Source organism: Rhea americana, unplaced genomic scaffold, assembly GCF_003343005.1.
Source record: "Rhea americana isolate MKP2758 unplaced genomic scaffold, rheAme1 scaffold_65, whole genome shotgun sequence".
NCBI classification, from domain to species: Eukaryota; Metazoa; Chordata; class Aves; order Rheiformes; family Rheidae; genus Rhea; species Rhea americana.
Window position 1 is genome coordinate 6,360 of NW_028186812.1, and position 12,946 is coordinate 19,305.

The 12,946-nt window shown below is 36.3% G+C and overlaps 1 long non-coding RNA gene across 1 annotated transcript in view; it reads right to left on the reverse strand.

Annotated features, from left to right (window-relative positions):
* Positions 1-2,923: 2,923 nt before the first annotated feature.
* Positions 2,924-12,946, reverse strand: part of LOC146586776 (uncharacterized) — a 28,603-nt gene continuing 18,580 nt past the window's right edge. Inside the window, exons 5-8 of the long non-coding RNA XR_014897756.1 lie at positions 9,526-9,617; positions 6,049-6,156; positions 4,177-4,308; positions 2,924-3,505 (exon numbers count right to left, since the gene is read on the reverse strand). This is a non-coding gene — a long non-coding RNA (uncharacterized LOC146586776). The remainder of the gene's footprint in view (positions 3,506-4,176; positions 4,309-6,048; positions 6,157-9,525; positions 9,618-12,946) is intronic.

A 12,946-nucleotide genomic window follows, 5' to 3' on the forward strand; every position in this document is an offset into this window, starting at 1 on the left:
TGCCCTATAGCTGAATGTGATTGCTGCTGAATACCATTCACCTCATCCCTGATGACACAATGGTAGAAAATGCAGTTTCTCATTCATTCAGAAAATTTCACACATCTTTAGCAACATTAACTTCCGAATGAGATACAGTGCTCAGCAAGGATTACAAGTACTAAAAGTATTAAAAAGGGGTTCTGAAGAGAGAAAAAGGGTGTGTTTGGTTACTATTTGAACGGATCTCTAGGACACACAGTGACCAATCACTAGAACTTTATGGAATGCTATATAATATACTGCATTACAGCTCTACAATACTATTTATAAGTGAATAAAAGCAGGCAGTCAATGGTTACTAAAGTCTTTACTGAATAAACATTCACTAAGAGCATCATGAGTCTCTGCATACAACTAACTAGGACTACTGCAAAAGTCAACTCTGGGGTCTACTTAGAGAATAACATTTCTTAAACATTTTTTTTTCATTTTTTCTTACATTGCAGCATTTCTGTTGGAAAAAACATCTCAAAAGGATATTTAAACATGGGAAAAATATATATAAGAAAAACAAATCCACCTCATCTCYAAATTCCCAGATGTTGTGATCTCAAATCTGTTTCTGACTCTTCCAACTCACCTGAATGCATGCAGTTTGCAAAGAAACTATTACCATACAGTTCTCTTACGGGGATGGTGGGCTTTTAGGAATAAAGTCTTTAAGGAGGCATTTCCACCCCCTAACMTAGGCTGCAATATGCCTTATGGAAACAAGGCTGTATGCAGCCTAAAGATGAAGTATCCAAGCTTCACAGAACATTAGGATTCAGGGTAGTAGAATGGTCCTCAATGACATCAGTTTTCAAACCAGGGAGCAGGCCATGTAAGGAGGGCACAGAACCTATCCTGGGATGGTGCAAGAAGTCTCATGAAAATGTTATCTTCACCTCTCTCCTTTCTATCTCTATTTTTTCCTCATTTTTTCCCCCATACCACTGTGCAAAGCTGGAAAAAGTATTCTGGCAGCTGTGCCTGCTCACCATATACTTACCATGAGCACTATTTAAAGGGAGAGTAATTTTCTTGCCCTCTGCCTGAGCAGCTATACTCCAGTATATTCCAGCTTACTCCAGTATATATTATACTCCAGTGGGTGCTGCATTGTTGCAACACCTATCAACAGTCCTCCCAATTTATTAGCATTTAAGAAGGAGGATCACCTCTTACACAGTAGTTCAAAGAAATGAAGTCATGCTAGGATTCCTATTGATGCTGTTTCCAGTTTCTATGATAATCATTCAGGCTTTTCTGCTAACTTCTTTCACAGAGCCCTTTACCGAAGGGTTCTATTCCAGGACCTGGAGACTCAGAGGAAACTGAGGCTAGGATGTAAGAAATTATACTCTTTAAACTGACTACGCCTGTRACATGAAAAGGCATTCAAGGGCATGCCCTCTTCTACCATCTCTCTCTAACAACAAATAGCTGTTTTAAAAAGGGCTCTGTGGGCATCACTGCACGGGGACAATGTCTACACCAAGTGACTTTGTGCTACCAAAATCTTAGGATTAATTCTGTGATTAACACAACTGCAAAGTATCTCTTCAGATTCAGGCTTTTCTTAACTCTGGCTTCATCTGACATCATCTGGCTTTTTATTCTTTCCTTAGACCCTTTTACTCCCCTTTCAGGCATTTTAGAGAATTTCAAAGTCTTTTACATTATTTATTTTTCCTTTTCCCCCCTCATTTACCATGTCTTCATGAATTTTCATTTTGTTGAAACAAATTAAATTCTTTATTTTGAATATGCTCCAAGTTTCACTGAGGGAATGTTGCCACAAAGGAGAGGCATATTCTTTGAAAGTGAAAAAGCAGGATAGTTTGGACAGAAAGCCAACTCGGTGAYCTGTAATTTGTATAAAAATAATAGTAGAGAAACTTGCGTTAAACTCATCTGTAGCACTGAGAATTTAAACAGCTATTTGTTCAGTTTCACTAAAAACTGAAGGTTTCTGTGAGGGATCAACGTGGATCTAGAAGCGCAGATTCAATTTAGATGCTGATACACGTGTAAGTCTTTGGGTAGGCCAAGATGTTTTGATCTTGCAGGCATCTATTTAGTTTATTTAAGGAAAAATTATTTCAACTTTTTTCCACAGTATGGATAAAAATCAAAATGAATAGCCCCTYCTTTGGTAAGAAATACTGTAGTAGCAAAACTTTCAAGAGGTTCTTTGAAAAAGCAAGCCACAGATTTTAATTGTTTGAACAATGGTGATGTCTTTTTATAACAAAAGAATTCTTGATACTATCTTATTTCTTCTATTACAGTATAACATGTAACTGTTAAACCATGTAACTGTTCTAGGTTTTCAAGTGACTACWCATGGGATTAAATGGATTTGAGGAATGCATATATTCACATCCACTCACAGTTTTGTTTTCCAGTTGCCCAGATAGTTTGTTACTAACAAAGGYTTTTTTTGCATTCACTCCTACCAAATTTTGGCAAGAAAAGGTATGTATTATGTTATCCATAGTACTTAAGGCTTTGATTTATTATCATTCATTTTTTTACAATTATTACTTTTACTTCACTTCTATCTCCTTAAAAACTCAGCACAAACCCAAATGCTTTTGCAAGCACTCCTACACACCACTCTCACTGAATTGATAGCCCTTTTTAAGTTTATGAAGCATTGCAATCCTTTTAAAACAATCCATCTTGTTCTGTCCTCTAATAATTATATACCCAGATGTRTTGAAGTCATATTAAATAGATGTTTATTTAATTGGACCTTGCAAAAACATCAATTTACGAACATACAAATACAGGAGTAACAGTAGTGAAGTAATTGTACTTCTATGTATGTGACTGGTTAAAAAAAGAAGAGAGAGGCACATAAAACTGTATGTTAATAGAAAAACTACAAGGAAAAGAAAAGAGCCATAAAATCATCTAAGAATATGGGGAAAAAAATGAGAGAACCATAAAAAGCTCAATCTGCTTATCTTATCAAAAAAAATAGAGATACTGAGAGGTAACTTGATTACATGGTAAAAGCACATTCCTAGGGAGAAAATAGTGAGTACTAAAGAGCTCTTTAATCTATCAAAGAAAGGCATAACAAGAATCAATGACTGGAAGCTGAAGGCAAACAAATGCAAATAGAAGTAAGGTAGAAAATTTTTAGCAGCAGGCATGATTACTACTTGTATTATCTTAGTTCCAGGAAGCCAAGTCATGGATCAGCTCTCATGCTAGATGCTGTTAAAAAGAAAAAAAAAAAGAAAGGAAAAAAAAAAGACAATCCCTGCCAAAAGGTTACATTCAAAGTGTAAGACAAAATTCTACAATAAATCAATAATATAATATCCAGTATGACAGGCAGCAGTTTCAGGCCACAGTTTCACGATACAAGCTGCTTGGTTCAGCCACTGGCTTAAGGTATTTCTTCTCTCTCAAGACTGATTCTGTCTGCTCTCACAACTTACCCACAGCTGTGAAACAACTTTGAAAACTGATCCGTAAAAAAAGGAAAAAATATTAAAAGCAGCATTTTGATTTTTTTCTCTAAACAAAACACTGTTAGAATTGACAAAATTTTGCGAGTGTTCTAACTACAACGAATCCTAAAGAATRGCTTTGCTGAAATTGATATTTCTCAATATCAACTTCAATCCTTTTTGCAGGACATCTGAGTTTGCTGCATTGCTTGTAGGAAAATACTGTGCATAACACAGGGAAAATATACAAAAGCAAAGCATATGATTGTTTTGTTTTTCCTCTCAGAAAATCACTAGCCCAGTCACCAAATGTCAGGCATGGTCTATGTATAAAAATTATAAAAATTATATAAATTAAAAAAAGTAAATTATCTGCATTAAAAATATAGAGATTAGCTTGCAATTCCTGATAGCACAGCTCTGTCACCAGATTCCACACACTGCCTGTGGTAGTTTAAAAATACAACAGGCCATTATTGTCAGACTAAGGAGAAGATTCAAGGGGGAGAGTAGTATTTTCCATTATAAAAGTTTTTGCTACAYATTTTTGAAGTTGAAAATGATATGGCTTGCCCTTTAAATTCATCAGGAATAAAACTGGGATGCCTAAGGAGTTCCTTATCTTGGTTTCTAACAGAAAAACATATATAGGAAAAAAACTTTTGATTTCTATTCCATTACTTACATTATTAGCAGCTTATGTCAATGCACCAAACATCCCCAACTGATGATGAATACCTCTCTGAAGCTGGGCTTATCGTGCAACCCATATTGCACCAGGAATCTCCAAAAGAGGTAATTTCTGYGCTTGGGAATGCTGAAGAGGAAAGAAAAGGTAAAGTGAACACTCTGCAGATATTTCCCGAGATTCAAGGGCAAAATGAGTATACCCATTTTGTTTATTACCCAGATTTCTTTCTCTTTCTCCTCCCTAGAGGTGACCAGCCTTCTACTGGTTGGTGTAATTAGTTCTGTATCTCAATGAGCTGAAGATTCCTGTCCAAGTGCTAGCTACTGAAACGTTTACTACTATATATAATGGCACTTGCTTTTTTCTTAGTTCTTGTTAAAAATATTTCAAACATCATTATTTTAATGTAGTTCATTAAGATATAATCTCTTTGCAAAGTTTAAATATTTAATAGCCACAATATTCAGCCTCATGTGCTGATCCATTACACCAATTTTCTTCCACAGGACCATGGCCTCCCTGTGTGCACAGGACATATGCTGCTCAGGAAATGAATAAGGGTTGTGCATCAAATTAGATTATTTATAGGTTCCTATATGTGTTTGCTCTAGAAGTTGTGTAGAGAACAAGACAGACAACTACAGGAAGAGAGCAATGGGCCTGTGGTTAAGGCAGTTGAATGCCACACAGGAACATTCAGTTCTGCCTCTGCCTTTGCCATAGGGCTCTATGAACACGGAGCAAGTCAGACCAAACACCTTGGCAGATGGCCACCAACTTTGTGTTCCTCATTTTCTGGGAGTCCAGACCAAAGCACCTTATGCCTCTTACATAGAAACATCAGGCATCTGATTATAATGGAAGCTTTGGCTTTTGAGGGAGAAAGAGCTRGAGGCACGTGGCTAAAAGGCTGGAGAATCCACTTGATAATGTTGACTTCACCACTGACTGACTGACTGAGTGGCTCAGTTTTCCCTTTTGTAAAAAAGGGTAACTGTGCTCTCCTGTTGTGKGAATATACAAAAATACTGTGAAACGCTTAAATAACATTTTAAGAAGCCTACAAATAATAAAGAAAAGATATTTTGTTTTCTATATACAAATCTGGATATTTTCATCCATTTATTATCTTATACTGATATATGCTTTTTTTTCAATTTGCATCACAGCTACTTGATTTTAGTACTTAATGAAACTGTAACATAGTCAAACGGAATAGAACAGGGAACAGTATTCAGGGTAAAACAAAGATATTCTTTGTTTTACCAAAAAAAAAAAAAAAATTCACTCTCCGCTGTACAGTATGTCATATAACCGTGTCCACGGATATCAAAAAGCAATGGGAGAGCTAGTAAAAGTTAATGTCTTTTTGTACTTATTTTATTGGTCTACATCACAGTGTAGCATCATATGAAAGCTTTTAGTAATAGGCTACTAAGAAAATAGCACACTGCAAAATAAAATAAATCTACCTTGTATCCAAAGAATAATAATAATAAAATCTACCAGTATCTTTAAAAATGACCTGAAGAGAGGTCCAATGGTTACTCTGACTTCAAAATCGGAGTTAAGAGAAGGCTTCATGTTACAGCTACTGAAAATACAGGTGCTTATCTCCTCCTTTTTAGGTAGGAAGTCATTAAATGTGAGAACATAAAAATAATAACAGCAATCAAGAGTTTTTGACAAGTGAGATAACATAAATATTTTAACCATGACTGGTAATATCCAGAGTATACAGTATATGAATGATACTAAAGCACATGGGGAAAAAGACTCAGAGACAATACCATTTTATAGGACAATTTTCACGAATTAGAAGCAAATAGACATGGAGGTAAAATAAAAATTTAGGTTCAGGCCTACAGTCAGATCTTCAGAGTAGAAACTTCCAGTCTTTCAGAGTCCCATTAACTCAGTCAGGCCCCGTAGATTCAAATGGACATTTGAACAATCCAGTGACAGGATTAGGGCCTAAATATGTAAACAGAAAAAGGATGAAATCAGATAAACAAAGTGCACAACTATAATTAAAGAAACACCCAACTAGTCCCTGAAAAATAATCTGAGTGTCTAGAATGTTGCAAGATTTACATTTTTATTGCAATACATGGCAGCCCAGGAAGGTTGCGGAGTCTCCTTCTCTGGAGATACTCAAAGCAGATGYAATCCCGTCTGACATGCTCTAGGTGACCCTGCTTGAGCAGGGAGGTTGGACTAGATGATCTCCAGAGGTCCCTTCCARCCTTACCAATTCTATGATTCTATGAAAGATAGAATGATATATYGGAGGTTTACATATCAATTAATCAAGAGGATTAATTGATCACAGCATATTCTGCTTCAGCCAAACATGAGTATCTGCAGTGCATTTGCTCACCTCTAGTGTGTTGCTCGTTTTTCATACTTTTATATATATAATTTACTGTTTTAAATAAAAGAGTTTCCTAAGATAAATAAGGGGGATATTTTTGTCTTAATTATCAGCTCGTCATTCTTAGACATGTAGATTTTTAGCTACCTCATAACAGGGTGGCAAAAACTAAAATGAGGTAATCTTACCATATTTTAAAACACTAAAATTGACAGAAAGTAATATTACTACCATAAAAACATTCACCCTCACACCCATCTGAAGGTTGTAAGGAGTTCTATCTTGGCAGTGTGTTAGATGAAGTCACTTTTTATGCTGATGTTTTCTCACTAACATACTGATAATATCCCCTAGTACCATATATCTCAAATATGCAAYTGCCACTGAGAATATATTCTCTTTCTCTCTCATCCATCCCGCCACAAACCTAAGTTATAAAGAGGGTAGCCCACACTGAAATATATGCTTTATATAACTAGAACATTTAACAACTGCAGTGAAAATACCAGAGGAATATCAGAAGACAAAGCAACATAAATACATCTTCTGACCAAAAAATTGTTTAGGAGAATCAACTACCTCTAATTAATTCTACTTTTCCTACCTGATGGTTTAAGRCTCAGCAAGAACCTTCATATTAATTTATTTCATATGTTTAAAAATTATTCCAAGATACATATATAAGGATATAAACACCTGAAGTTCATTCAAAGTAGATACTGATTTGTATATACCATCCATGCAGAGATACTCAAATCATTGTTATTTCTATRTGGGAAAAAATATAAATGAAAATAATATATACAAAGGTTTCAATTCACTATGCACATGGGCATTATGACAATTTTTTCAAGCTGCAACACTCACTTAGACTTTTTACATATGAGAAAACTCATTTATGTAAGAAAGATGTGACTTCCAAAATCTRTGGAAATAGGTAACATTTTTGTAGTCTTACTCTTTGTTTTAGTTCAGAATAGGTTTCAGAAACTTTATTTCCAATTTAATACGGAATTTACACTTGTATACTACATGCTTGTCAGAAAGTTGTAYGTTACAAAGAACCTACAACACCACATTTGGAATTCGGGGTCAAAGTTTGGCTACTTWATCTCATGACAGTAATGGACTTAAATCTGGCTGTCACTCGGTTAGCGTACTGGGGCAGGACGAGAAATGGCAACTCAGCAGGGCTCTGCATTTCTCCTTTTCTGCGAAGCTCCCAGGCACAATGCTGAGCCTGTCAGTACTGAGTACAGAAAAGCCCAGCTGCCAGGCTGGTCTCCCTGCATGGCTGTTCGTACTCAGCTGCAGATACCCAGGCAGCACGCTTTTTACCAGCAAATGTCTGCAACATCATGAAGTGCACTCTGTCAGGAATTTGCAAGTGGCCTTACCTGGCCATCACTGCTCTTCTACTGAACAGCCTGGAATTAGTGAAGACCTATTGGTATCAAATTCCTTCTCAAAGAGTCACATTTGTGAGCAACACAATTTTTAAATTTCTCTTCTCCATGAATATACTATGCATTTTAACATTTCAATCTGGACATCTGACAGCTAGGCACTTAAGACAGTATTTCCTCTTCTCTTACAAAAACATGTTATCAGTTTATATTTCCACAATTGGTGATCTCAAAGGTATCAATCTATTTTAAAATTAACATGAAAAAAATACAAAGCTATTTTTCTAGGTTATGCCTTCCTGATACTAAAGTTGCCTTACCTGTGTTTTAAGTGAGAGAAGTCTAGAAAAAAAAAATCAAATTCACACCTGTTTGCTATTATCCCCATAAGACTATAAGCCAATGCAAAATTAGTAAAGCATAGATAYATTTCCTCTAGCCAGATGTACCCTTTTTCAACCTGTGAGTTCTAGCACACGCTGAATGGGGAAGGGAAAGGATCAATRCAACTTGTATACAGACTGGCTATAAAGGCCTCTTGCAAACTGAGCACTTCCTTCTCCTAGCAAGAATTCTTACATAACCAGGCAGGAGACACAGTAAGAAGCTGAATCAATTAATTATATTACTAAAGCATTATGGAATATATTTTTTGGAACTTTGACTTAATACTTTAATTGTGAAGAAGTGACTGTASTTGGTGCTCTTGTTACTACAAGCCAAACAGCAGTGCCTTTGCAGCAAATGCAAAAAATATCTTTTCATGGTAGTCATCTTACTGTGAGGTTACAAATCAAACTAAACAATTAAATGCAGTGCAGTCCTTGCTGGCAAGTTGGAAAATAGTCTAAGCTATGTGATTTGAGAAATAATGATACAARCAAAGAACTCCCAATAATAAACAATGCAACTACATATAACAATAGTTACTTTAAGAATTTTATATGAATGACAATTACTAGTGGTATATACACAGCTGAACAGCTGTATCATCCTCCTGCCTGTCGCTCAGACTGCTAATTCTAGCATCACCTTAGAATCAGCCTTTACTCTAGATCCTAAGACTCACACAATGTTCATACCTTGCAGATACTTTCAGCGCAACATTTCCAAGACAGTACTTTCTTTTTCTTGACTCTTCCAATCAACTAAAACATTCAGTCACGTTCTCATCATCACCACATTTTGATTCATTAAAAATTTTCAGCAACTGCTCTTAGAAAACCTGCTCTCCTTCATACTCATTCAGAATACTGCTGCAGAGAACCTTTTCCACTTTGAGAGCACATCACTGTCTTCATAGCTTTCCCTGACTTCTCCTTTAATATTTAGTATGTTACTTGTCTTCACTTTCAAGGCCCTTCCTGGCTTATCACTACTGCATCTATTGTTCCTTAATCTTCATCAGGAAATCATCTGGTGTTTGTTCATATTTGAAGCTAGGCCAATTTTCATAAAAAATAAGGCTGAGAAGACCATTAGATGATACAGACTGAAGTGCCATTTATTGTTTGKTTTTTTGGCTAAAATACTTTTCAAAAACTCCAAGTTTTTATTTCAWACCTTTCAGAGATGCGTCTTATATCTCTTCCCTGTATATCTCCCATATGTCATTCAGTATCAAGAGTCCAGCTTCCAGCTCTTCTGTCACATGGCTATAAATATTTAAAAACACACTTTACTGCTGTGGTTGAAATTCAGCTTACTAAGATACGCATAAAAAACAAAATTAACAAATAAACTATCAAGGTAATCAGGCTATGGCCTATCCTCAAAGGGTGTGATAAGAAGTTATATATACACACCATCTAATTTTAAGTATCTGAAGTAGAGAAGTGCTTGACGTAGGAGATAGATCTTATACTATATATGGAGAGAGGCTCAAGTAATTTGTAGAATAAAATCCTTAGGTATTCCAAACTGTTTTCTTATTATTTCCTCCTATTATTTCCCTTCTCGTTGGTGCATATTTTTTGTTTTCAAGCSTATTATATTTAAATTGCAAGTTTTTAGGGTTGCAGATAATTTTATGTCTGTGTAGCCTAGCATCACAGGAACTTTGATATCCAAATAACCCTCCTTTATTTTAAAATAATACAAACAATCTTATACTGCTATATAGCATTTTATTAAACAGTTCCCGATTATACGGACATGCCACAAAGGTGGTGTACAGCCACGCATCAACCTTAACCTTGTGATTTTCTGACTTCCTTAATGCTGCAACAAAGAGCTGGAAATGTGTTAATGAGAGAAAAGCAGCTGGTGCCAACTCAGTCTGAATGTCAGGCAAATCCCCAATAAAATTCAACATAATGAAAAAGAGAGGCGAGTGAGAATGATGGGAAGGTACATGTGGGCCTCGGATGCCCAAGCAAGTTCTGGTAGAGGAGTGGAGGGCAGCGGGGGTGGGGAAACACAGATCACAAACTCTTGTCATGTGAGAGACAGACGTCGTAATAAGCTTCTGAGAGTTTTCTGGAATATTTGATGAGAAAACAATAAATGTAAGACTTGTAAAGCAAAAYTAAGGAATATAAGGATCCCTTTGGTATACGTAGAGTTCAAAACTTCACAAAGCTTGCTTCTCCCTCCTAAATTTATTGTACTTTAAATATACTCTTTTAAAAGGGAGATTTCAGTAACAGGAAAAAGATCCTTAAAGTCCAAAATAAGGAAGCAAAATCCCTAGAAATATTTTGGATGATWCGAAGAAAATCTGAGAGTCTCCAAAAACATGTTTATTGCTAGGAAAAAGAGAATAAAACAGCATGAGGAAACAATGAGCTCCAAGAGGTCATTTGAATCAAATAGGAGTTCTTTACACAAGTTTGTAAATCTAATCCTAGTGTAAACAATAAGAACAAAAGTCATAGCAGGCTTCACATACAAAAGAAGTGCAATAGAACACCTAAGGCTGCTGAAGATGTTCCTGTTCTGGATCTGTTCTGTCCAGGTAACAGAACAGAAGTTCTTTCAAAGCCCAAAGCGAGAAAAAATATTGCTGCTGAAGCAAACTGCTAACTTAAAAACAACAAACAACAACACAGAAAGAAAGCAGACAGAAGTTCTAGATGATGTCAACTAAGTGTGATTTCTCATTACAGAAAGGGCACAGTATTCCAGAGTACTAAAAAAGTCACAAGTTATATACCTATGTTCAAAAATGTATTGAAGAAAAGCAAGGATTTGTTAAAAGCCCTTCACCTGATTGACCAAAGTTAAAAAAAAAAAGAAAAAAGAAAAAAGAAAGAAACAGAACAGAAAAAACAAAACAAAACAAAGTCCCAAGCAATTGGAAGATTATCACCAGACAGAGTGTCGTYGAAGCGGACTCAGCAAAATCCTTCCGTTTTTATGAAGGTCATGCACAAGATGCTACTAGGCAAGGGTTGGACACATGCCATCCTCCAGACGCAGCTATGCCAGATGAAGAGGTGACTGTCCCTTCTACTCCTAGCTCCTCATCCCTGACCCCTTCACTAATCTACCACTCCTCTCCAATATGTTCACTGATCTGCTCACATGAGCACCTAAATGTTAGTTCCTTACTAGTCTAGCTCAGTTGGACTGAAATAAGTTATAGTGCAGTAACACAAGCAATTCACAGGGCAAACTGGAACAAGCAGTGTTTTTTTCTATCAGGAAGGACAGTAACAAASAACTAAGGACCATAATGTCAACTAGTAGAGCTTCAATTATAAAGGGATGGGCACCTTAGGTGAGACATCACTTCATCCTGGATCAAAATCTGACAAAAAGAAAAAAGGTAAAATATTTGAGTAAATGATCAGTATAATTATGATCAATTTAATTCACAGCAGAGTTAACAGCCAAGTGTCACAAAGTAATAGMTTTGGTCCTATGTTATTAGTATATTTATCAACTATCTAGAAACTGGAGTGGCTGAGTACCAATGACATTTAATCTACAGTTATTTAGATTACCCATGGAAAACTGTGTAAATCTAACTAAAACGAACAAACAYGAAATTTAAATGTTGACAGCTAGTAAGCACATACGAGAATAAAAATAAAATGAAACACTACCYATTTTATAGGGTTTCAAATTAAAGGCTCAGTTGTATGGGTTGTTAGTGCAATAAAACTAAATGTGAGATATTATGGAAGCAGAAAGTGATAGTTTACAAAATTTCTGCATAAAYTCATTTTTCCCCACTCATATGCATTCTCCTACAGATTCCATCCACTTACACTGCCATGCTCACATACTCACAAGCACCAAGACATGCACGTCCAAATGGTCAGTCCAGGATACTTCTGTGCAACACAAGACAAAGGTCATTAGCTGTCAAGTCCTCATCACATCTCTGAGGYTCTTCACACATAGCAATAACAAACTAGTTTTTTGGGCAGATCTTTCATAATCTTTAGGAACCATCAGCTGTTACAGGTAGTCCTTTGCCTCAGAATCTTGCTTACGTCAGCTTCCATACCTTAGGCGAGCTTGCTRCCCCATCTGTTTTCCCTTGTTTGGTGTACAGGTCTGAAATGCCTTTCTGCAGCCTCTTTTCCTGTTCTGCTAACAGGAAAAAGAATGGCATCCGTGATATAGCACAACTTGGTGCCATCCTCTTAGCCTTAGGATGCAAGGTCTTCTGCTGGCACATTATCTGTGCTGTGGAACACAGACACTAGTGTCCTGGTGACAGTGTTCCTCATTACCAGTACCTGCCATTCCTTTAACTTTTAAAAAATCTGTTTCTCCTTTTTTACACACACATTTCCATTCATACTGCATTCATACCAATCTAAATGTGTGTGTCAAAAATCTAAGCTTAGTAACTTTATGCTAGTTAAACTAATCTGATGACTAGTCAATGCAGAAAGGACAGCTTCTGCATTGCCTTCTATTGCCTCCTTCCTTTGCCACGTGCTTCTACATCTTCCTTGCAACAGCAGCAGCCCTCACTGGCAAGCCTGTTCAGGGAACAAAACCACTAGGGTGGAGAGAGAGTGAGAGA